This window comes from Schistocerca cancellata, chromosome 4 (genome assembly GCF_023864275.1).
Source record: "Schistocerca cancellata isolate TAMUIC-IGC-003103 chromosome 4, iqSchCanc2.1, whole genome shotgun sequence".
NCBI lineage: Eukaryota > Metazoa > Arthropoda > Insecta > Orthoptera > Acrididae > Schistocerca > Schistocerca cancellata.
In genome coordinates, this window is record NC_064629.1 from 939,299,699 (window position 1) to 939,326,415 (window position 26,717).

Below are 26,717 nucleotides of genomic sequence, written 5' to 3' on the forward strand. Positions count from 1 at the left end.
CGCGTGCCTCGCACAAAAGTGCATGCTGGGATGAGTGCAGTATTGCCAACTGTCTGTGAAGAACTCTGTGTTGCGGTGAGTTGTCAACATCTGATGATTTTATAGGCATCGTCTGCTAGCTGTAGGCACATCTCTAATGGTTGGTGGCATTTGATATAAGGTGCAGCTGGAGAGCTTCCAGTATTTTCACTATCCATAGCAACCAAAAAGGGGCATCGGACAGGAAGGAGGGATCAATCAATGCTCTGATCTTTCGCCACAGCTGCGACGATGTGAGCTCACCGAGCGATATGTCGTGCACTGTGTGATTAATTGCTTCTTGTGGAGTTCTTGACAAGTGCTCGAGGATAATAAATTTTATATGTTCATAGTGGTCCATCATTGGTACTGTAAGGATGAGATTAGACATCAAATCTGTGTGCTCGTGCAGAGCTGCAATCAAACATATGAACCGTGCTTTATCGGATAATACTCTGTTGACATTGAGGATGCTGTCCAGAAGAACAAACCATATCTTTGGGCTATCCTTGTTAAGAGGAGGCAGTTGTGGTAGACATTCTGAAAGAAGAGGCAGAAGTGGAATGGTGAATACAGACAATGTTGTGGTGGCCTGTGGAATATCTGGATGCTCGACTTTACACTGTTCTTGATGCTCGTACATATAACTCGACATGGCAGACGTGGTTGCAGGGATGATTGGCACAGTAGAAACAGCTGTGGCTGCCAAGAGATTCGGTACGCACGACACAGTACACTGCGGAGGTTTATTTACCAGTTCTGGTGCACTGGGAGAGAGCGATATATGAACACCAGACAGGATGACGGTGAAAGTCACATTGTTCTTTAATAAAAGGTCACAGTTAAAGCACCATTACTGTTGCACTGAACCATACACTTGTGGTTTATTGTGAAATTCGATGAGGTTATGTGAATCTGCTGGCAGTATGATGCCGTGGTGCAGAGCCAACGGCGTCATTTGTAGGTTAGATTTAGAAGGGTAACAAATGGATTTTGTGACACAGCAACATTATTGCGTACACAGAAACCCATCGATGGAGTGAGTAAATTGTCCTGGGAAATGTTCAGAGGGTGTAAGAGAATTTGCAGCGATGTCCAATGTCTGTGCACTTTGTTGAGCAAGTTGTGATGATGCCACTGAAAATTGGTCACAGTTTTCTATTTTCACATGATTTGAAGCACAATGGTGACAAATTGAAGCAGAAGACGTACACGTAGTTGTAGAACCGGTGGACAGAGTCAGTTGCAGTGTAATAACAGTCTTTGATATTCGAGGCCACATTGTCCTGTGATATTTTGATCACAGAAATTGTCCAAATCGATGGATTCACAGAAAACATGTAACACGGCATCACCAGTGTGACGAGTAATGTTGTTGTTGTTGTTGTTGTTGTTGTTGTGGTCTTCAGTACTGAGACTGATTTGATGCAGCTCTCCATGCTACTCTATCCTGTGCAAGCTTCTTCATCTCCCAGTACTACTGCAACCTACATCTTTCTGAATCTGCTAGGTGTATTCATCTCTTGGTCTCCCTCTACGATTTTTACCCTCCACGCTGCCCTCCAGTACTAAATTGGTGATTCCTTGATGTCTCAGAACATGTCCTACCAACCGATCCCTTCTTCTAGTCAAGTTGTGCCACAAACTTCTCTTCTCCCCAATCCTATTCAACACCTCCTCATTAGTTATGTGATCTACCCATCTAATCTTCAGCATTCTTCTGTAGCACCACATTTTGAAAGCTTCTATTCTCTTCTTGTCCAAACTATTTACCGTCCATGTTTCACTTCCATACATGGCTACACTCCATACAAATACTTTCAGAAACGACTTCCTGACACTTAAATCTATACTCGATGTTAACAAATTTCTCTTCTTCAGAAACGCTTTCCTTCCCATTGCCAGTCTACATTTTATATCCTCTCTACTTCGACCATCATCAATTATTTTGCTCCCCAAATAGCAAAACTCCTTTACTACTTTAAGTGTCTCATTTTCTAATCTAATTCCCTCAGCATCAGAAACTTAATTTGACTACATTCCATTATCCTCGTTTTGCTTTTGTTGATTTTCATTTTATATCGTCGTTTCAAGACACTGTCCATTCCGTTCAGCTGCTCTTCCAAGTCCTTTGCTGTCTCTGACAGAATTACAATGTCATCGGCGAACCTCAACATTTTTATTTCTTCTCCATGGATTTTAATACCTACTCCGAATTTTTCTTTTGTTTCCTTCACTGCTTGCTCAATATACAGATTGAATAACATCGGGGATAGGCTACAACCCTGTCTCACTCCCTTCCCAACCACTGCTTACCTTTCATGCCCCTCAACTCTTATAACTGCCATTTGGTTTCTATACAAATTGTAAATAGCCTTTCGCTCCCTGTATTTTACCCCTGCCACCTTCAAAATTTGAAGGAGAGTATTCCAGTCAATGTTGTCAAAAGCTTTGTCTAAGTCTACAAATGCTAGAAACGTAGATTTGCCTTTCCTTAATCTAGCTTCTAAGATAAGCCATAGGGTCAGTATTGCCTCACGTGTTCCAATATTTCTACGGAATCCAAACTGATCTTCCCCAAGGTCAGCTTCTACTAGTTTTCCCATTCGTCTGTAAAGAATTCGCATTAGTATTTTGCAGCCGTGACTTATTAAACTGATAGTTTGGTAATTTTCACATCTGACAACACCTGCTTTCTTTGGGATTGGAATTATTATATTCTTCTGAAGTCTGAGGGTATTTCGCCTGTCTTATACATCTTGCTCACCAGATGGTAGAGTTTTGTCAGGACTGGCTCTCCCAAGGCCGTCAGTAGTTCTAATGGAATGTTGTCTACTCCAGGGGCCTTGTTTTGACTCAGGTCTTTCAGTGCTCTGTCAAACTCTTCATGCAGTATAATATCTCCCATTTCATCTTCATCTACATCCTCTTCCATTTCCATAATATCGTCCTCAAGTACATTGCCCTTGTATAGACCCTCTATATACTCCTTCCACCTTTCTGCTTTCCCTTCTTTGCTTAGAACTGGGTTTCCATCTGAGCTCTAGATATTCATACAAGTGGTTCTCTTTTCTCCAAAGGTCTCTTTAATTTTCCTGTAGGCAGTATCTATCTTACCCCTAGTGAGATAAGCCTCTACATCCTTACATTTATCCTCTAGCCATCCCTGCTTAGCCATTTTGCACTTCCTGTCAATCTCATTTTTGAGATGTTTGTATTCCTTTTTGCCTGCCTCATTTACTGCATTTTTATATTTTCTCCTTTCATCAATTAAATTCAATATTTCTTCTGTTACCCAAGGATTTTTAGTAGCCCTCGTCTTTTTACCTACTTGATCCTCTGCTACCTTCACTACTTCATCCCTCAAAGCTACCCATTTTTTTTTCCTATTGTATTTCTTTCTCTCATTCCTGCCATTTGTTCCCTTACGCTCTCCCTGAAACTCTGTACAACCTCTGTTTTTGTCAGTTTATCCAGGTCCCATCTCCTTAAATTCCCACCTTTTTGCAGTTTCTTACAGGCAGCCTGTAAAAGGAAAAAGAAGGCGTATCAAAAATGGCTGCATACCAGAACCCAGGTAGACAGAGAAAGTTATGTTGAAGAAAGAAACAAAGCCAAACAGATAATTGCAGCATCCAAGAAGAAATCGTGGGAAGACTTTGGAAACAGGTTGGAGACTATGGGTCAAGCTGCTAGAAAACCATTCTGGAGTGTAATTAGCAGTCTTCGAAAGGGAAGTAAGAAGGAAATGACAAGTATTTTGGACAGGTCAGGAAAACTGCTGGTGAATTCTGTGGATGCCTTGGGCAGATGGAGGGAATATTTTGAAGAGTTGCTCAATGTAGGTGAAAATGCGATCAGTAATGTTTCAGATTTCGAGGTAGAATGGGATAGGAATGACGATGGAAATAGGACCACATTTGAGGAAGTGGAAAAAATGGTCAATAGATTGCAGTGCAATAAAGCGGCTGGGGTGGATGAAATTAAGTCGGAACTCATCAAATACAGTGGAATGTCAGGTCTTAAATGGCTACACAGGATAATTGAAATGACCTGGGAGTCGGGACAGGTTCCATCAGACTGGACAAAAGCAGTAATCACACCAATCTTTAAACATGGAAACAGAAAAGATTGTAACAACTACAGAGGTATCTCTTTAATCAGCGTTGTGGGTAAAATCTTCTCAGGTATTGTTGAAAGGAAAGTGCGAGTATTAGTTGAGGACCAATTGGATGAAAATCAGTGTGGGTTTAGGCCTCTTAGAGGTTGTCAGGACCAGATCTTTAGCTTACGGCAAATAATGGAGAAGTGTTATGAGTGGAACAGGGAATTGTATCTATGCTTTATAGATCTAGAAAAGGCATATGACCGGGTTCCTAGGAGGAAGTTATTGTCTGTTCTACAAGATTATGGAATAGGAGGCAAACTTTTGCAAGCAATTAAAGGTCTTTACATGGATAGTCAGGCAGCAGTTAGAGTTGACGGTAAATTGAGTTCATGGTTCAGAGTAGTTTCAGGGGTAAGACAAGGCTGCAACCTGTCTCCACTGTTGTTCATATTATTTATGGATCATATGTTGAAAACAATAGACTGGCTGGGTGAGATTAAGATATGTGAACACAAAATAAGCAGTCTCGCATATGCGGATGACTTAGTTGTGATGGCAGATTCGATTGAAAGTTTGCAAAGTAATATTTCAGAGCTAGATCAGAAATGTAAGGACTATGGTATGAAGATTAGCATCTCCAAAACGAAAGTAATGTCAGTGGGAAAGAAATATAAACGGATTGAGTGCTGAATAGGAGGAACAAAGTTAGAACAGGTGGACGGTTTCAAGTACTTAGGATGCATATTCTCACAGGATGGCAACATAGTGAAAGAACTGGAAGCGAGGTGTAGCAAAGCTAATGCAGTGAGCGCTCAGCTACGATCTACTCTCTTCCGCAAGAAGGAAGTCAGTACCAAGACTAAGTTATCTGTGCACCGTTCAATCTTTCGACCAACTCTGTTGTATGGGAGCGAAAGCTGGGTGGATTCAGGTTACCTTATCAACAAGGTTGAGGTTACGGATATGAAAGTAGCTAGGATGATTGCAGGTACTAGTAGATGGGAACAATGGCAGGAGGGTGTCCACAATGAGGAAATCAAAGAAAAACTGGGAATGAACTCTATAGATGTAGCAGTCAGGGCGAACAGGCTTAGATGTTGGGGTCATGTTACACGCATGGGAGAAGCAAGGTTACCCAAGAGACTCATGGATTCAGCAGTAGAGGGTAGGAGGAGTCGGGGCAGACCGAGGAGAAGGTACCTGGATTCGGTTAAGAATGATTTTGAAGTAATAGGTTTAACATCAGAAGAGGCACCAATGTTAGCACTGAATAGGGGATCATGGAGGAACTGTATAAGGGGGGCTATGCTCCAGACTGAACGCTGAAAGGCATAATCAGTCTTAGATGATGATGATGATGATGATGATTCAGTTTTAACCTACAGTTCATAACCAATAGATTGTGATCAGAGTCCACATCTGACCCTGGAAATGTCTTACAATTTAAAACCTGGTTCCCAAATCTCTGTCTTACCATTATATAATCTATCTGGTACCTTTTAGTATCTCCGGGCTTCTTCCATGTATACAACCTTCTTTTATGATTCTTGAACCAACTGTTAGCTATGATTAAGTTGTGCTCTGTGCAAAATTCTACCAGGCGGCTTCCTCTTTCATTTCTTACCCCCAATCCATATTCACCTACTACGTTTCCTTCTCTTCCTTTTCCTACTGTCGAATTCCAGTCACCCATGACTATTAAATTTTCGTCTCCTTTCACTATCTGAATAATTTCTTTTATTTCATCATACATTTCTTCAATTTCTTCGTCATCTGCAGAGCTAGTTGGCATATAAACTTATACTACTGTAGTAGGTGTGGGCTTCGTGTCTATCTTGGCCACAATAATGCGTTCACTATACTGTTTGTAGTAGCTTATCCGCATTCCTATTTTTTTATTCATTATTAAACCTACTCCTGCATTACCCCTATTTGACTTTGTATTTATAACCCTGTATTCGCCTGACCAAAAGTCTTGTTCCTCCGGCCACCGAACTTCACTAATTCCCACTATATCTAACTTTAACCTATCAATTTCCCTTTTTAAATTTTCTAACCTACCTGCCCGATTAAGGGATCTGACATTCCACGCTCCGATCCATAGAACGCCAGTTTTCTTTCTCCTGATAATGACGTCCTCTTGAGTAGTCCCCGCCCAGAGATCCGAATGGGGGCTATTTTACCTCCGGAATATTTTGCCCAAGAGGACGCCATCATCATTAACCATACAGTAAAGCTGCATGCCCTCGGGAAAAATTACGGCTGTAGTTTCCCCTTGCTTTCAACCGTTCGCAGTACCAGCACAGCAAGGCCGTTTTGGTTAGTGTTACAAGGCCAGATCAGTCAATCATCCAGACTGTTGCCCCTGCAACTACTGAAAAGGCTGCTGCCCCTCTTCAGGAACAATGTGTTTGTCTGACCTCTCAACAGATACCGCTCCGTTGTGGTTGCACCTACGGTACGGCTATCTGTATCACTGAGGCACGCAAGCCTCCCCACCAACGGCAAGGTCCATGGTTCATGAGGGTGGGGGGGGGGGGGGGGGAGGGACGAGTAATGATATTATGGCAAAATAATTACATTTAACACCACTTTATTGTAATGACATACTTTATTCCTTTCATGATCACAAATCATAACAACACAGAACAAAGCTAGATATCAAGTCAGTTTAAAGATCATTATAAAGAGAGGTCACACGGATTGATGTATCAAACTGCCACACACGGTTTAAACCTCATCATCTCAGATTTTCCTGAAATTTGGCACAGGTGTACTGTTGGTATAGACTTAGAAAAATATGAAATTTTATTGAGACATGTCAACTCATTTCTAAATTACAGAGCTGTAAAGTTATCATAAATGGGACCAAAAACAGGGAACATCAGTTTTTAGAATTGCTGTAGAAACTTTCCTAATTGAGCTACAGACCTGAAATGAATACCACTGTACATCATTTTTCATGCCCTTTCTAATTGTTTACAATAAAATATAGGGTACTATAAGAAAATTATTTTCAAAAGAAAATTTAAAATTTTAATTTAATTTGTTTCAAAAAGTACATACTTTGAAATTTCCAAATTGTACCATGAGTAGTAGTAGTTGGCTTGTTAATCACAAGCCAAGGTATAAGTTTGGGATGATAATTTTTTCATTAGTAAAAAAAAGGCTGAAGCTGTTTTTATTTATTTAACATATGGCTAATACAGACACATATATTTCCCATGTGGAATGTTTCCCTCTATTATATATATAGTCACAGGCTGGATTAGGCAGCTTCTTTCACTTAAAGAGAGCATCCCTGCATTGGCCATGACCGGTACGGAGTCTGTTGAGGGTAGTCCAGGTCTTGCATGGTAGGTCAAATCCACTTGGAGGTTTAGTACCTGAGAAGATGTTATGCAGGCACACATCTGTCACTGCTTCCCATAGACTGTTCCATACTTCAAGGGGGTTTGAAGTACTTAGCAACCATGTCAGCAGCATCTCACAGTTGGATGAAGTGAGTTCAGTCTCTTAAGATTTAAAAGTGGCAGGTAGCTATGCACATGTAGGTTAGAATTCCTGGAGATCTTGTGGAATTCCCTAATAAGGGCAGTACATCTGCGTGGATCAGGAGGCATTATACCGGTTAACAGTGGAAGCAAATAAACTGGAGTAGATCTGATTGCGCCAGATATTATGCTCATTGTTGTATTCAGCTGGGTGTCAACAAACCTTGTATGATGACTGTTCATCCAAACAGGTGCACAGTACTCCACACTTGAGTACAACAAACCCAGAGCTGAAGATCGCAAGGTGGTTGCTGAAGATCCCCAGGTAGTTCCGTATGGCATATGGAGGATATGGCTTAGAGTCCTCAACTTTTGAGCTAAGTTAAGGTGGTGTTTGAAGCATAGTGTACGGTCCAGGGTGCCACCAAGATGTTTTGGGTTCCAATTATGACAAAGAATTCTGCCACTGAAACTTACTTCCAGTTTTATGTTCACGAACCGATTATTTAAATGGAAGCAACACACTTGTGTTGTACTCACACTGGGTAGGAGTCTCCAGATTTTGAAGTTATTGTCTAATACAGACAGGTCATTGGTTAAAATGTCTTCTGTTGTCTTCATTTCCTGGTGTTGTACAGCTAGAGCCAGGTCATCGGCATAGCAGAATTTTCTGGTTGAAGTGTCAGGTAGATCAGATAGATATATGTTGAAAAGTAATGGTGAGAGAACTGAACCTTCGGGCAATCCGTTGTTTAGCTTCCTCTACTTACTTATGTTGGGTCCAGTGATTACCTGGAGCTTCCAATCCCTTAGCGTGCTATTAACCATTCGAACCATTGTTCTGCAGGGTATGATGTGGAGAAATTTGTAGATAAGGCCTTCCCTCCACACAGTGTCGAAGGCAGCAGTTACATCAACGAACATCACAGATGTTTTCTGCTTCATTTGATACCGTGACTCTGTGAAGGATGTGAGAGACAATATTTGGTTGCAGCAGCTATGCCCTGGTCTGAAGCCTGCCTGATCAACTGAAACATTCTCTAGGATAGCACTGCTTATTCTGTTATATACTAGCCTTTCAAAAGGCTTGTAGCAGCAGCTAAGTAGGGCAGCGGGGCGATAGCTTTCTACCGTATTGCTGGGTTTGCCAGGTTTCAGAACAGATATTATCTTCTCCTTTTTAAACTCCAGTGGAAGTTGACCAGTCAGCAGGATGTCAGTAAAGAATTCTGTCACCCATTTCTTAGCTTGCTTCTCCTCCTATATTTATCAGGAACTCTTAATGGATAACATTGAATCCAGGTGCCTTAACAGGTTTGATGTCCTTCAGTAGAGATTAGATTAGATTAGATTAGAGACAGTGTCTGAAACTGTGGTGGGTTGGGCATACTCAGATGAGGAAGATGCCCTATTTTTCAGGTCACGAAGCTATCATCTGATATGTCTTGTATGTTTCTTGTCGGGAGGCACTCTTGAGGTAGTAATGATGTAGGAAGCAATTTGGTCTGGTGTTACTTCAGAATCTTTTCTGCATGCCGGTGCAATTCCTCACAGTTTTATCAGAAGACTCCTTGCTTCCCTGCTCGAGTGGGTAAAGTCCATATTTTTGACTGTTTCTGCCCATTTCTACCTCGGAGACGTAACCAAGCTGGACAATAGTTCCGTAGCTATTTCTGGGTCACCACTTTGCTGGAAGTGTTTGTACAGTGTTTCACTTTCATCATTCCATCCTGGAACATATTCGTTTTGCTATCCTCTTGGCATACACTTTTTAGCTGTTACTGTTACCGCACTAGTGAAGTGTTGATAGTTCTTATGTGATGGAGAGATCCAGCAAATGGTCTTATCCAGTTCCATTGGAAAATTCACCCAGTCAGCTTTCTGGAAATTCCATCAGGCATGTGGGATTTGATCGTATGACAGGAACTGTGCAACCAATTTGTATTATTACAGGTCTGTGTTGGCTGTGAGGAAAGACATCTATCAGTTTTCTTGTGGCATTGATGGGAAAGCCACTTTCATTGCAGCTAACAAAGCATAAGTCAGGATCTGAATCCTTGCCCCAAGCAGCTGACCTGAAAGTGCCTTGATCTTTGGCATCAAACATGAGATGAAGATTATTCTCTTCAACCTATTCTGCAATCATGCTCTCATTTTCATCATTCTGAGAGTACTTCCAAAGTTCATGGTGACTACTGAAGTCTCCTGTGTAAAATTCAGGACATTCTGCTGTGTGTATGACAAAATCGGGCCATGTTGTTTTGGGTGGTTTGTAAACATTTGTAATAGTAATACCATGCAATTTAATGACATCTGTATATGTATCTGCCTCCACACTTACAGAAATCGGTGAAGCTTCATTTATGTTGTTGCAGACATACGTAGCAATTCCATACACCTCGTGGTAAGTTACACCAAGTGCAGAATATTCGAGGAATTCGACCTTGGCTTCGGAATATTTCTTCGCTGGAAACGTGAGAGTCCTGAATGGCAACGACATTGATATTGTTGCCCAGCAAAAATTTTGACAGGTAGTCACACTTTGCCCTGCTAATGCTTTTGATATTCAATTCAAGTAGTCTGATAGTTGGTCCAATGTTTCTTGTTAATGGGCTCTGCAAAGGTTTCTGCTATTTAGTTGATATGTCATTGCCAGGAGATCCTATGGATAGTCAGGCTACCTGTAATCACTGTTGCTCAATTAGCACCACCCAGGAGACATATATAGGGTATTTTAAGGTTAAATCTACGGATGTGAGCAATGCTCTTTCTGTGTTATAACAATATTCACTGTTGTGGAGCGAGTACAGCCCTTCCTGAGTGGATGTATTCCTAGTTAGTTTTGAACTGATGCTAAAGATAACTTACTGTTTAGGTTAAATATTTAGTGCTTCAGTTGAACAAGGTGTTATTGGAAGCTATAAAGTGACTTAAAATCAATAATGAAAATGTAAAAGTTACTTGTTAATTTTTAACAAGTGATTTTATACTTGAACATTAAGTGTGTTTGAGTGTCCCCCACCCACCCCCATCGAGATGGACACTGACACATTGTCCCTCAAGATGGAAACACACACACTGAGAATAGAGTGTTGCAATGTGTTACTTTGTTAAAGACAGAAGAAAACTCAGAAATGTCACATTATGGATGTCTGGATTGTATCCGCAGATAGTCACTGGTTCAAAAATCTGTGATAAATGTAGGAAGGAAATGACTGTGTCATCAAATGCACTGTCCCTAAGCAATGAAAATAGTGAACATAGATAATTCTCACCCAGAAACATTACTGCACAGTGATACAGAATTTATAAGTACTTCAGAGATTCCCATTGCTAAGAGAAAAATGAAATACATCAAACTAAGAAAAATTTCCATAACTATGAAACATAAACTCCTTTCTTCTTCTGACGAAAGATTGTCATCAGAAAGTGATAGTGATGTTGATAAATATAAAGTTGTAAAAAATGAAAAATAAGTTTTCCAGTTGTATGAGTAGAATGAAAAGGCCAATGCTTCTAACATGTTTACCCGATAACTAGAGGATTAGAGAGATAGTGCATGAATTTAATGTTCCAAAATACCTGGCCAGGCAGTGAAAAACAAGGGGAAAGCTTTCCAATAAAGACAGTGGGTATTGTACATTCGTTTTATGAAGATGATATTGGTAGTAAGGCTATGGCAGGTATTAAAGACTGTGTGACAGTTACTGAATCAGATGGCAGTAAATCAAAGTTTTCGAAAAGCCTCACTGTGTAACCATAAAGAAGCATACAACAATTTTTAAGATAAGTTTTCCAACATAAAAATAGGTTTATCTAAATTTGCTGGATTCAGATGTGACATTGTATGATAAATGATCAAAGTGGCACACACTGTTTGTGTGCGCACAGATCACCAAACTCCGAAACTAATGATAGAAAATACCAAATTGAAAACTGTAACAAGAGGTAAAATTCAAAATTACAAGCAGTGCCTTGCAAAAGCACTTTGTATCTCATTATCTATTGATTGCAGCATGGGGAAATGTGCTTACTGTTCAGGTGGAACTGAGATGCATAAAATTTTGAAAGAATCCTTTGCTGAAAATTCAGTTGAAAAACTACAATTTGACCTGTGGGCTTCAGTTGACAATTGACTCCTAGAGACTTTGGAAAAGATTCAGAAGAGTTTATTGATTTATTGTGCATCAAATTCTCCTCTGTGGTTCACTATGACTTTATTGCCAAGCAGCAGGGATATTTTCTTAACTGCACAAAAGAAAATCTGAAAGAATCGAAATTCATTGTCACATGGGATTTTTCTGAAAATTGCAGAATAGTTCTACAAGATGAAGCTCAGTATTACCACAGGACAAACCTAGAGTTAACAATCCATCCCATTGTTATAAATTTCAAAGACGAAAACAAAGTTGAACAACTTAGTTATGTAATTGTTTCTGATTCACTAGTGTACAACATAGTTGCTGTATATACTTTCTGAAAAAGACTCATAGCTTTCCTGACAGCCAAGTTTCAAAACCTTCCAAAAAAGTTATCCTATTTTCAGATGGGTTTGCTACCCAATTAAAAGACAAAAAGAACTTCTTAAACCTCTGTTTCCATGAGGAAGATTTTAAAGAGGAAGCAGAGTGCCACTTTTTTGCCACGGAACATGGAAAATGGGCTTGTGATAGTGTTGAAGGATCTGTAAAGAGACTGGCAACTCGCACAAGTTTGCAAAGACCCTATGAAAACAAAATACAAACCCCACTGCAACTTTCTGAGTAGGCAGTAGAAAACCATACCAATGTAGACTTTGCATATTCAGCTCAAGAAGACTATGTTGAATCAGAATGTTCGTTGAAAAATTACTTTGAACAAGCATTGACTATCAAAGGGACACATCAATATCATGCATTCATACCAAAAACTAGGACAAAAATATTGATGAAAAACTTTTCTTGGATTCAAAATTTCACAAAAAGGAAGTGTCAATCTCCTGATAAACTAAAATTAGCAGATATATCAGGCAACATCACTGTTGTCTATCAAGCAAACTGGTGGCTTGGGTATGTCTTACAGAAAAATGAACAACTTGATGAAGAAAAAATAATTTTTCTTGTGCCAGCTGGGCCCCCTACATCCTTCTCATATAAAAGAAATGCAGATATTCTGTGGATATCAGTAATGGATGTTCTGGTGAAAGTAAATCCTGCAACTCCCAATGGAAGAACTTATACTTTACTTGAAAGTGATGTGTACCAAATGAATGAAGTATTTTTAAACTTAAAATAATAAACAGATCCTGTTACTTAATAGCTAGTTGTATTGTGGACTATTTCCTTTGAGGAGGATTACCGGGTTGGTTGTGCCAATAATCACCCCCATTTAGCAATAGTTCATTTATTAACCTTAACACATCCAAGGATTACAAAGAACTGAAGTGAACACGGCAGAATAGCCAAAGATAATGCTTAGAGTCCAAAGATGAATGCATATTGATGTTGGTGTCAATTTCATCGGCGCCGCACCCTCCCCCCTCCCCCTCAATCAGTACGGAGTAATCTTGAGAGGCCGGGGGGGGGGGGGGGTGACTATGGTGTCGACGGTGTCGTCGGGGAGCTGTGTGGGTAGATGTGAAGGTAGGTTCGGCCACCGAACCTGGCAGTCATTGAAGCGAGCTGGACGTCATACTGGGCATGCTGGTCGTGCGGCGACAGGTGGGCCGGCGGTTTGCGGGTGGAACGGAGTGATGACCACGATGTCTCCGGTGGGCGTGGTGAACACACAAAGCATATCCAGGTCGAGGTCGGGCGGGGGGGGGACACATTTCACCAGGTGGCAGGGAATGGCGGAGGTTGTGTCATGAGCACTGGATGAAGACAAACACACGACGAACAGTGTATAATCGCACAGTATTATTGAGACGTCGTGGATTATGTCCGGGGGGCAGGCAGAAACAAGATGGTGGGTGTGAGAAACCTCGACAGGGCAAGGCAGGCGACAGTGGAGAGGTCGAAGGGACTGGAGAAGGGCCCGGCAGCCCGGCAGTGAGGGCGTGATCGTAGGTAAGCTCGACGTGGGGAGCATGTGGTCACTCGACGGAGTGCATGAGACTGGAGTAGAGGGCAAGGTCGAGGAGAGCTTGACAATTGGAGCTGGAAGTAACTCGATAGAGTGTGTAAGTCCAACGTGGAGGGAGTGGTCAGAGCATCGTGAGCCATGACTGCGAGTGGTGTGCTCATGGCCTGAAGGTGGGGGTAGAAGAAGGCTCGACATGAGCAGGCTTAAGTCTGTTGAGAGAGACTGTAACAGCTGAATCTTTCATCTGAATGTCATAGGTGTTGGCTGAGTGCCGGAGAATTCGGTACAGGCCAGTATGTGAAGGTTGGAGGGGAGCACGGACAGTGTCATCTCGGAGCATGGCGTACTTGCAATTGTCCAGAGATTTTGGGACGTGAACCTTAGGGCGGGAATGACTGGCGGGCAGAGGGATATGGAGGTTGATGAAGTGACGTCTGATGCGGTCCACGAAGGGAGGTAAGTCAGACTGCAGGAGAGAAGCAGAAGGGCTCACGGGTTCGCCAGGGAGAACAATGTTCTGGCCGTATACGAACTCGGCTATTGTGCCTTTAAGGTCTTCCTTATAGATTGCACGAATGCCGAGTAGCACAAGGGGAAGGGCCTCCGTCCATAGAGAGTCTTGGCATTGAAGAGCCACCTTGAAAGTGCGCTGCCAGCACTTAACTAGCCCGTTACTTTGCGGGTGATATGCTGTGGTATGGATGTGCCGGATGCCGCAAATTTTACAAATCCCGTTGAACAGGGCCGACTCAAATTGTCTTCCTTGGTCAGTCGTGATGATAGCTGGACATCAGAAACGCGATACCCATGAGTCGACAAAAGCTCGAGCAGCAGTTTCTGCCGTAATATCGGGGAGGGGGACAGCCTCGACCCAGCGAGTTGTTCGGTCGATAGATGAGAGAACATAATGAAAGCCATTAGAGGGGGAGAGAGGGCCAACAATGTCAATATGAATATGCTGGAAATGCCCAGGAGGGATTGAAAAGGTGCACAAAGTCGATGTGGTTTACTGGAGATCGGGGGACCTGGAGTGAGGGGAAGCTTGTGAACCGTGCCGTTGGTGACGACAGAAATGTTGCCAGTGGCACGGGAGGCATTTGTTTACAATTTGTGGTGGGCGGGGCAGGTGAGGCATGGTCCTGGTGTTCGGAGCCATGCAGCGGATCCGACGGGACCCGAGGCGGTGAAGTGTCCCAGGAGTCAACGTGACAAGATGGCCGCCGGCCCGAAGCAGTGGCACCGTGGTTGGTTGAGCTCGGTAGAGCTTGTGAGCTGTTAGTGAGTCCATTGTCTGAAGGCGCAGCCTGTGGCAGCATGGTCGCGGGCGAAACGGTTGGCGCGAGTGCACAGTTTGTGTTGTCAGTGACGGTCGGACGGCGGCGCACAGGAGCCGAAGTTGCGAGGTGCTGTCCGTGAGGGGCGGGGTAGGAGCCATTAGTTCAGGAACACGTGACACTCATCACGCATGCGCACTTGTGTCCGGCCGAGTGTCAAATGCTGCTGTGTTAGGAGGGTGTGGCCCTGCAGAACTTTCAGTACACGTTATGGCAGTCTTGATAGCACAGTTGCAAGGGGTAGTTGGAGGTGAACACACGGAGACTCGATTGCTGGGATTGCAAGCAGAATCGGCGCACTCACTGACCTTTGCTTTGTCCTTGCTGTAGTGTCTGTAATTCCTTTGTTGCATCGGAGAGCTGTATCTGTGTTTGGAGGAGCCAGTGGGAGAGCTCAAAGTTTTCCTTAAGTAGGCGAGAGACGTGTTCAAGCCCGACAAGGCACTTGTGCGTGGTTTTTTGTAACGTCATCGACAGAGACGAGCATGTACGGATGAGATGAGCCTGGACCTATGTGTCATAGGGGCGGGGGGGGGGGGGGGGGTTGCTCGACGAAGCACAGGGGAAATAAGTCTTGGACGGATGATGAAACATGGTGTTTCACACTAGGTCCAGTGAAAGCTTGTGGTGTCGCAAGAAGTCAATGCCTAGTATAGGTACGTCAATTTCACACACTAAAAAAGTCCACTTGAGTTTGCAGTTTGCAGAGAATGAGACGATGTGTGAAGTTCAACCCGAGCATTGTAGTTTAGTTGAATTCACGACTTGTAGTGAAGTATGATGAGGGCGGATGTTCGATGACACTAAGGACGTAGGCAGCAGCGAAACATCGGTGCCTGTGTCCACTAGGGAAAGGTATCCCTACGAAATGTCTTTAATGTAAAGTCATCCACAATCATCCAGTCGTTCCCAGACAGAATGGAGCACTGGGGGGTGCCTATCATGTTGTGCGCAGGAGGCGGCACCTGGACCTACCTGCAATTGGCGTTCAGGAAGTGGCAGGGTGGTCTGCAGTTCCGTGCAGCCTCAGCAATCCGTGTGTGGAAGTAACAGTATGGGTAGTGCGGTTGCATTTCCTTCGTAAAGTTCATTGTCTGTGGTGGTGGCCAAGGTTCGGTGGCCGCAACAGGTTCGGTTGCAGGAGGGGGCGTGACCGTGGGCGGAGCCGGTGACGTCTCAGTAGCTTGTATACTGCTTCCAGGAGCGTGCGGAACGGTCGGCACAGTACGGCCCTGGCTCCGTCTGGCCGCAGGGCGACGAGCCTGAACCTGAGACTTGCCAGGTAGGCAGTGGCTGGCGAAATAGAGCAGTGATGCATCGTGTCGCTTGTCAGCAATTGTCATTCTTTGCTCGACAGGTTCAGGAGACCTTTGAGCCAGAGCAAAGCGGATGTGAGGAGATAGTTTATCTGACCAGATGGCGAGGAGAGCTGTGTCGGAGAATAGATTGGCGCTGACCAGGGCACGTAGCCATCTCCAGAGCCCGGAAGGTTTGTCATTGCCTAGTTGCTCGACGTGGATCACTTGCCATATTGCTGCCTCAGTTGCGCGTGCAAGCTGACGTAGAACAGTCTTTTTGGCTAGAGTGTACCGGGTAGATGAGTCCGGGGTGTCGACCATGTTAGCAATCGAGTCCTCCTGGGCGTGAAGGTGGGTGATGAGGCACAGAAACCTAGTTGACTCGTCAAGTTTGTAATGGTCGAACACTTCGTCCACAATTTTGAACCAGGTCGTTGCCCTGTCGGGATTCAACGGCGGCAGCGTCGGTAAGCGTTGTAGAATGTTCGGAAGAACAGGTCGAGTTGAGTTCGTCGGGGCACTGCCTGAATCGAGCTGTTGTTGCTGCAGTATTCCAGGAGAGTGTGTCTCCAGGGTATATGGTGACGACGGCTTGTCAGGTGGCAGCGTGAAGGCGACGCGTTGTGGTTGAGCGCGATCTGTCGTGACACGGAAGGCCGACGCGGTTGAGACACCGTAATTCTCCAAATTTTTCCTTAAATAATTAATTAATGCCACTAAAGAATCAATCTTGTTCTCATTTAATGAAATATTCCACTTTAAAACCGATCTTCTTGACCACAATCGACATAGTTTTAAAACAGAATTTTAATACACGTCACAGTATCAGTTATTTTCAAAAAATCAGTACGTGTCGACTTCTCATTAATAAAACTTTAAACTAGTTAATTATTGAAGATCGTCCACACTCCTGATAAAATTCTGCCCGAATCTCTTCAAGAACTCTGAATTTTAATAAATTTGCAACCACGATGCAATAGTAGTTAGCTCTCGTCATCCACCGCGTCTGGAGTCCCCACTGGACCGTCTTGCTGCCACGCTTGACATGAAAGAAAAGAAACAAAATCTTTTTAGATAACAAGTCTCCACTTAACATACTACAAATAAATTAATAAATATATATATTAACATTTCTTACGTGGCGTCGCTCAAGTGGTAAAGAAAAGTGATGTTTCCCTATTAGACTTTTGAAACACCACAATGTGAACCAGAAATGAATGTGCCGTCTTGTGTATCCTGTGTCTCCTCCCCCATATTATGTTGCCAGGTGCTGGGGCATTATGGCATTGATGAATGTAACTGTTAATTCTCTCAGAACCACCACACGTTCATTGTGATGCTGTACGCAGAATCAGAACTTGTCTGTTAAGACAGTGTTGTAGTGCAGTTCCGTTGTCCAGTGTTTTAGTTGGCTTCAGCACTGTCGGCATGCCTCTGTGCAGCTGTGTCGAGGGAAGCTGCAGCAGTGGTAGGTGTGCTGACATTTTGTGATGCTCCAGGTGTCATAGCACTGTATGTGTGGATACCTGTCTTGCTGCAAACAAGCCGATTTCCTGATTCAAAGTACACAATGGACTGTATGATCCTGCACAGCTGAGTGAATGATATGTTTGTCATCTCGGGTGCTAGTTGTGTGGGGCCTCTGACATCCCACACAACAATAGAATGTGGTACTCCTGAACCTGTTGATTCCATGTTCACATGAAAATTGCAGGGTCATGGCTGCCATGATCTACAGTATTGTGGAACAACAATCTGAAGTCTCAATAGACTGCAGTCCTCCCACTGTTGAGTTTCTCCTTCTTTGACGATTCGTAACCTGATGTTCTCAGACAAACAGCATTCAAATTCAGTTTCTGAATTAGAAATATCATGGATAAGCTTTCCTTATATATATTAATTTTCATGGTGTTGTACTGAAATGCTAATAATTTTTGTATCCCAACTTTTAGTACATTTCATCCCAGTTTGATGTTTGTTTCATCCTACCTTCATGGTATTGCCATTGTAATGGCAAGAAGTGAAGTTAAAATACGTGGCTGAAGCTAAAATTTATTTCTGAAGTTTGTGTCTATAACTTATCAGCAAAATGCAATAAGTAAAATTTTATTATTAAATAGTGCAGAATTGAGACTTCTTTTACTAGAGCTACATAAAGGATTTTTATGAAATGCTTATGGGCGTCAGTCAGTATTGATATCTGTGAGAGCTTGTGGTAACAGTTGTTATATCCTCATCTACTAGTAGTACAGGCACAAAGATGTTTGATCTGTTGCTGGTTGTAGATATTGGTATGACCAGCATATGGGGGGTTAGAGCCTGACAGCAGCCACACACAACACTGGAGGCCACTGGAGATGCCAACTACATAGGTAAACCTTCTAGCATCAAGTTGTTTATAAATTCTGTCACATTGTACACCAGACAGATCACTCTGCTGTATGAAGCTATTCAGGACACAATACAAGCCTGTGTACTTGGATTTTGTATTGGATTTCTGTCTGGATGTCTAGTATGCTAGTGTTCTATTTAGTCAATGGTTGGCTTGCAACTTCCCCTGTGAAGTTGCTTGCCTCTGTCTTTGGGCAGATACAAACTCTGAACATAACCTATATATTCTCCGGCTCATCCATCTATGTTGTGGATTTGAACCTGGGTACGGCTTTGTGAAACTCGTATTGATTGCAGACTTGAACCTGAGCCCATTTGAGGGGCTCTCATTCAAAGCATGAACTGAACATTGTTTGTGTCTTGTGGAATAAAAAAGTGCCACTGAGGATGATAGGTGTGCAATGTACATTGGAATATGCCAGACTGTTTAGAGGCACGATATGCGTGGGGATGGTGTATGCACTCTGTAATTTTCCCTATGTGGCCCATGTGTTAACAGCTAGTACTGTTGCAACTATTGAAGCCCGTGCAAACAGTTTTGTAGAGGAAGTACCTGACAGTTGTATCACACAAGGCCCGCAGTTTGTGTCACCTGAGTTCAGAAATTTCTCTCAGAATAACACAGTATCCCATCTGACCACCATTCTTTTCCACCCAGCATCAAATTCATAAATGTAGTTGCTGGTCAGAACATTTAACCTCAGACAGAAAAGAAAACGCTGACATAATTTCTCACAGAAACCTTAATTGGCTTCCTCACAAGCTGTCAGTCCATCTCCATTAATGGTCGCAGTCCAGCAGAACTGCTAGACGGGTACTGACACTGTTCACTAGTGGGCCTACTGTGGCTGACCCAGAGAGCTCAGATCCCAAGGTCAACATGTATTACTACGTGTGATCCAATGTATGGGATGAGAAGGTTGGCAGTACTCTGGGCTTGATTGAAGGCATTGTCATAGGTTGAGTCAATTATTCAAAGTTGCAACCAGTCAGAACCAGCTGATAACCACCTGTATGAGTCCCCTGATTTTCCCACAGAGATATCATCCCCACCTCAACATGTACAGCAGAATGACCTCTGTCCTCTCAGTCACTTGGTGTCACAACTACAACTCGCATGAGGCAAACCCATAAATGTTAAGTCTCTTCCCACACGATGCTGTTACCTCCGCCCCCCCCCCCACCCCCTCCTCCACAACCACCCCGACCCCCACCCACACCCCCATCCCCTACCTGCACTGGAAAGCCCAATGCTGACCATCCAGGAAACGTGTCACCCCTGTTTTTACCCTTAGAGGAGGAAGATGTCACCATCCCTATCTCCTCCCTCAGCCCCTACCGATTTCACCACCCATGATGTTTGAGCCACTGACTGGATTACCAGCATCCCTAGCACACTCATGATGGTAGAGCCACTGGCTGGGTTACCAGCATCCCAAGCAAACCCGTGACGGTAGAGGCACTGGCTGGGTTACCAGCATCCCAAGCAAACCCGTGACGGTAGAGGCACTGGCTGGGTTACCAATGCACCTAGCAACTAATTACTACCTTGCTGTGTACCAGGAATTTTCTCTGTGTCAGACGAATCACTGCCCAGGGCCATTTACATGCTGGTTAAGAGGGAGAGTTGTGATGTCCTCATGTCCTCATTTGGGACTGATGAAGATGAAGAGATGTTTGCACTCATATCAGTATGACCAACATAAGGCATATCTCGAGGAGGCTGAACCCAACAGATCCTGCTGCAGCTGCTGATGCCAGTTGTATCTGGCAAACCCTTTGGCATCGAGCAGCCTATAAAGTCTGTCACAATGTATGCCGGAGCAGATCACTCCACTGTAGGAATCAGTTTCAAACCCATCGTACTAGCCCAGTGTTTATGATCTCTTTCTGTACTTAGATTTCTCTTTGAATGGCTCATAGTCTGCTGCTAACAGACTTTGATATGCGTATGAAATGGTTGACTTGGAGATTGTGCTGCGTAGTGGTTCTCCCACATCTCCAGGCAGATACAAACTCTGAAGGTATCCTTTATGTTCTTGAGCTAATCCTTTGGTGTTGAGTGGCTGTAGACTTGAACCCAGGCCTTCTTATGGGGCTCTAGTTTGACCCATGTAACACATAGTTCTTGTTTTTATTTTGTGGTATACAAAACCCATGTGAATAAATTAGAGTGCAAGAACAGGACTAGACTGACTAGATGATGTGACAAGTATTTCTCACACTAGTTTTACCACTTCATTTACACTGATATTTTCAGTTACTACTTTCTTTTGTCACAATGAAAGAATCTAGGGTATTTGACATTTTTGTCTTCATCAATCAGCTTTTGTCTCTGCCTACATGTGTGCACATTGGAGATAGACATGACAGATGAAATGGGAGAACCAGATTCCATGGTTCAAGTTATCAGTGCTAATGTTACCTTCATTTTGCTGCACAGAAGTTCTTTATGACATGTATACTACCTGGTGGTTAGTTTCATGTTCCACGGATCATTTGTACAGTTAATTTACACTCACATTACTCATTTGTATGCAAATATGGCTACTTGCTGACCAGTTACAAGTTCAATTTTTTTAAAATATAAATGTGAATTAGTAATTGTTACCCATCAACCTTTACAAATTTCAAACCTAGAAATTATTCTATGGAATGGGTGTGTCAAGGAGAAACTTTTTCTTTTTGTTTTCAAATTTAATGTAACTGTCTGTCAGGCATTTTACTTCATTGGGTAAGGTATCAAACATTTTGGTGGCAACATTGTGCACCCCTGTTTTGTGCTAAGGCAACCTTAATGTGGAGTAATGAATGTAATTTTTTCTTATGATATTGTAATTAGGTATACTATTGTTCCATTTGAACTGTAGTACATTATTTACCACAAACATCATGAGGGCATAAGCATACTGTGAAGGAATAGTATAAATGCCTAACTCCTTCAACATATACCTATAAAAAGATCATGGGTGATAATCCTATAGCATCCTTACAGCATATTTTTGAGCAATAAAAACCTTTTCATAAAAATAAGGCCCCAGAACATTATTTAATACAGCATTATTGAGTGAAAAGTATGCAGAGTATACCAACTTACTGATTTCTCTCCCCACAAGATTTGCAATCATTCGCAGTGTAAATGTGGCTGAACTAAATTGTGTTAGCAGTTCTAAAATGTGGTTTTTCCAGTTTAAATTCTTATCAGTATTAACACCTAAATATTTTGAAGTTTCCACACTAGTTATTATTTCCGCGCCATCTGTTACACTTATCATTGTTTAGTACTTCTAGATGTGCTGAACTGAATATGTTGTGTCTTTTTGAAATTGAGTGTGACACTGCTTCTCTCTGTGTGAGGAATCACTTAAAACTGCCACATGAGGTACTGTGGACTAGAAGATAATACACATTTCTGCAAACTACATTTTCTATTCAGTGCCACTTACGAAGTGCTATCCAAAATTTTCGGGACTGGTGCTGCCATCTGTTGAAAACTTTACCTTTGGACTAATGGTCACCATCACCCTCGCAGTAGTTCCCATCCACATGTACACACTGGTCCCAGCGCTTCTGCCACTGGTCAAATGTTTTCTGGCAGTCCTGTTCTTTGAGGGTGTTTATCACTGCCAGTGATGTTTCTTGAATCCTCTCTAGAGTGTCAAACCTATGGCCTTTCAACTTGAGTTTCAGTTCTGGGAATAGTGCGAAGTTGCAAGGTGCCAAATCTGGTGAGTACGGTGGGTGGGGTACAACGCCATGTTGTTTTTTGCCAAAAAGGCCCTGGTGAGCAAGGTCATGTTACAGGGTGCATTGTCGTGATGCAGCAGCCAGTTCCCTTATTGCCAAAGTTCGAGCCGTCGTCGCTGCGTGTGTTCAGAGCCACTGCAAAATGTCACAGTGGTACACGGAATTCACTGTTTGGTTGGGTGGCGAATTCTTTGTGCACAATTCCCTTGGTATCAAAGAAAACAATGACCATGCTCTTTACTTTGCTCTTCACCTGTTTTGCTTTTTTGAGTGTTGGAGAGACCGGGCTCTTCCACTGGGACGATTGTTGCTTTATCTCTGGGTAATAACCGTAAATCCAGCTCTCGTCACCTGTGATAACCCATGACAAGAAGGTTGAATCATCAGATGTGGTGTGTTGAAGGTCCATGCTCACTTCAACACACTGCACCTTCTGATCGGCAGTCAAGATCCTCGGCACAAATTTTGCGGCGACACGATGCGTGCCAAATTCATCAGTCTACATTCGTTGACATGTCCCATAACCAATACCCACATCGTCCGCAAGGTCTTGAAGGTTTGACGTCGATCTGCATGAACCAATTGTTGAAGTTTGGCAACAATGTCTGGCCTTCCAGTGTGAGCATCATCTTCGACGTCTGTATGGCCGGCCGTGAACCGAGCGTGCCACTTGACATACACACGTACGGCTCGTGCTCTGTCCGCCAAACACTTGCAAGGGTCTCAGTAGCACTTTTCCCAAGATTCGCACAGAATTTGATACACATGTGCTGTTCTGTTTGCGGATCCATTGTAAAATCACCACACACCAAACACAGAGTATTACAGAAATCACTGTGGACACACAACACATCCTCCCAGATGAATGCCACTCTGCACACTGACTCATCAGATATGCAGCTCTCGCCAGCTAGTGGTGCAAAGATCTACTACTCCTACTTTCTAGATGGCAGCACCAGTCCCGAAAAGTTTGGATTCCACCTCGTATACTTACCTGTTAATTTTGAACATATGACTAATGTATGAAGGCTTCTAATGTGTAGATATATCTTATTATGCTGGACACATGTCCTGACTCCATGGGGCCTGAGCCCCCTCAAAAATTCGTTTGAGGGGGGGGGGAGAGGGAGGGAGGGAGGTGGAGGCCCCCCACCCAATATTTTAAGAAAATTATTAGCTGTATTATGCTGTGTAAAATCACAAAATTATGTTGGAATTTTTTATTTTCCTTGGTTGACGATAGTTACCTTTTAAAATACATTCAGTAATGAGTTAAAACAAATAATTATTACGGTAGTAAGCAGGTTAACTGAAAGCAAGTGGTGTGAATCGTGATAGTGTTACAGTGCTGTGGCCACACTTAAAATTTGTCCCGGTGGACGAACCTTCAGGTAAAGTCTAGCGCTGGCATGCCAGCACTGCAGCTGCGGTGACATCAAAAGGACTGGAGCAGAAGGCCCTGGAACCCTCCGCCTCGCGTCGCCTTGACGCTTCGAGACATTATGATGCCACGGCTATATAAAGCCCACCCTGCTGTCGCAGTCATTCAGTGTGGATAGTGTTGTTCAATGCATGCTACAGATCTGTTTAGTATTCCGACTTTAGTGTCTAGTGGGCTATTTTACAAGACTATATTTTATTCATTTACTTCAGACTCTTATTGTATTGTGAATGAAGTTTACAATGGATAAATTTGTTACCAAAAAGGCATGCTTGGAAGTTGATGATACTGCAAGTCAACCTCCAACAATTATTGTGTCGTCAGTTGCTTCATTGTCTTGAGGCAAGAGCCGTTCACAGCCGAAACCTGGACAGTTCAGTAAGGGAAGATAGTTTCAGAAGTCTTGGTGTCTTGGTTGATCAAATATACATGGATAGCATATGAAGCATCTACCGAAAAAGTTTTTTCGAAACCTGCAAAGAGGCAGATGATAAAAATTTATTACAATGTTATTCAAAAAAAGAAGATGCATTTACTTCCGTAGGGTTCTCTAATTGGAAAAAGGTTTTGGAAAAATTCTGTCTTCATGAAAATACATTTACGCATAAAGAAGGTGTTCTGAAGCTAAATTGTATCACTAACTGAAGTGTGGCCTCCCAATTGAATGAACAGTTAGATAGTGATATGAAGAAAGGCTGTTTAGCTATTGAGAGAATTTTTACTACCGTGAAATTTCTATGCCGACAAGGACTAGCAATTAGAGGGCATGAAGATGTAAACTCAAATATTTTTCAATAGTTGGAACTCCAAAAGAATGGCGTACCTGAGTTTAAAGATTGGTTAGGGTGTTCGGTGTATAAGTGGACGTCCCACAATATTCAAAATGAGATCATTGATCTACTAGGAAAGTCTGTGTTGAGAAAGGTATTGGCTGCAATCAAGAAGACTGAACATTTTTCTATTATGGTTGATGAAATAAGTGATTCTTCAATTCGCAAACAAGTGTCATTTTGTATTCGTACTGTCGATGATTCCTTAATCAACAAAGACTTTATTGGCTTATACGAGACCCCCAACAGTGAATCACAAACTCTGTTTAGTATTTTAAAAGACATTTTTGCTCCTCTTGATTTGTCAGTGGATAACTTAAGAGGACAGTGCTACGGTGGTGTCTAGAATATGAGAGGTAAATTCAAAGGACTAAAAAAAGTTAGTTTTGAATATACAATCAAAAACACGTTATGTGTACTGCACTGCACACAGTTTAGACTTGGCAGTTGTAGACAGTCTCCACCATCTTACGTCTATGATGGATATTATGGCTTTAGTCAAGGACTTAATAAACAACAAAGGGATGGGACTTTTCAGAAGCATATGCTGTGAGAGTGCAAATGACCAAGCTGGTCTATGACCCCTTTGCCCAACTCGATGGACTATGCGAGCTTCCAGTATCTTGAGAATATTGGAAAAACTGTGAAGGACTTCTAGAGTCTTTTGAAACATTTTCTGCAGAGGACAAAACAGAGGCAGGTTACAAATGTGCAATGTTATAATTCAAGACTTATTTCTTGTTACGTCTTTATTGCCAAGCAGTGAACACAGTAGAGGATGTCAATGAAAAAATTCAATGCCCCCATCTAAATGTTGCTGATCTGGAAAAAATATGAAGGCTTGATTTGTATATTGAATGGAAGGCGTGATAGTTTTGAACTCTTTTGGGAATTGTGTTAAGAAGAAAAACCTTCACGAGTTGATGATCCTTCGCTTCCATGGAATCGAAGTATACCAAAGTAGTATGAAAACAATGAAGCCAGCTCACCGCACACTTTCATAGCCCCAAAGGAATACTACAAAGCTACTTACATTGAAGTTTCTGAAACGGTGCAATCTTGCATTACTGAGCAGTTTGCTTCAACTGGACTCACACAGGTCATTGCAGTTGAACAAGAGTGCTTGCTTTTAGTAAACAGTGGTGAAACAAATTTGGAAAAATCAACGAGTTTTTCAGAAATGACCTAGACATTGAGAGACTGCACCAACACTTGAATATGTTAGCTGATATCACTAATAAAAAAACAACTGGTCTTAAAAAACATGCGTGATGTAAGAAAGTACATTACACAAGAGCCTGCAGTTGGAGAAATGTTATGTGAAGTAGTGAAGTGCATTAAGCTTCTCCAAATAGTTCCAATCACTACAGCAACACCAGAACAGTCATTTAGTGCCCTTGTATGTCTGAAGTTATATCTCCTAACAACAATGGGACAGAAGCAATTCAACAACTTGGCTGTTCTTCATGCCTACTGAGATGTTTTGGATGAATTGGATATCCGACCAATCATCAATGACTTCATATTCAGTAATCCAGTCAGGCGGTTGACATTTGCACCTTTCTAAAGACACTCTAGCGCTAATAATGGCATTTAGAGCAATATTAAAAATCTTTATTTTATAAAGAATTAAATACATATATAATGAAATTTTCAGTTTCAAAATATTAGTACTAGTTTAGTACTGTGTTACTATATTACTATAGTACTGTATTAATTATTTTCAAATACTTAAATATTTTTAGGGTGTAAGACCCAATTAAAACCCACTATTTACATACTTTTGACTGAAAGTATTAGGCATACTGTATTAACTTTATTAACTGTATTAACTTTATTAACTGTATTAAGCATTAACTTTGAGATATTGTTTTTATTTAATGAACCCTTAACCTTATTCAAAGTAAGATTAAATTTGCTTTTTCACTTATTAATCAAAGTGCTATTACTGTGCGACAGCAATATTTTTTATGTTTTATTCTTTTAATGATAG

The 26,717-nt window shown here is 42.3% G+C and overlaps 1 protein-coding gene across 4 annotated transcripts in view; it reads left to right on the plus strand.

Moving 5' to 3' along the window:
- The window catches only part of LOC126185137 (leucine-rich repeat protein 1-like), a 115,455-nt gene that overhangs the window by 12,802 nt on the left and 75,936 nt on the right, over positions 1-26,717 (plus strand). The window lies entirely within an intron of this gene.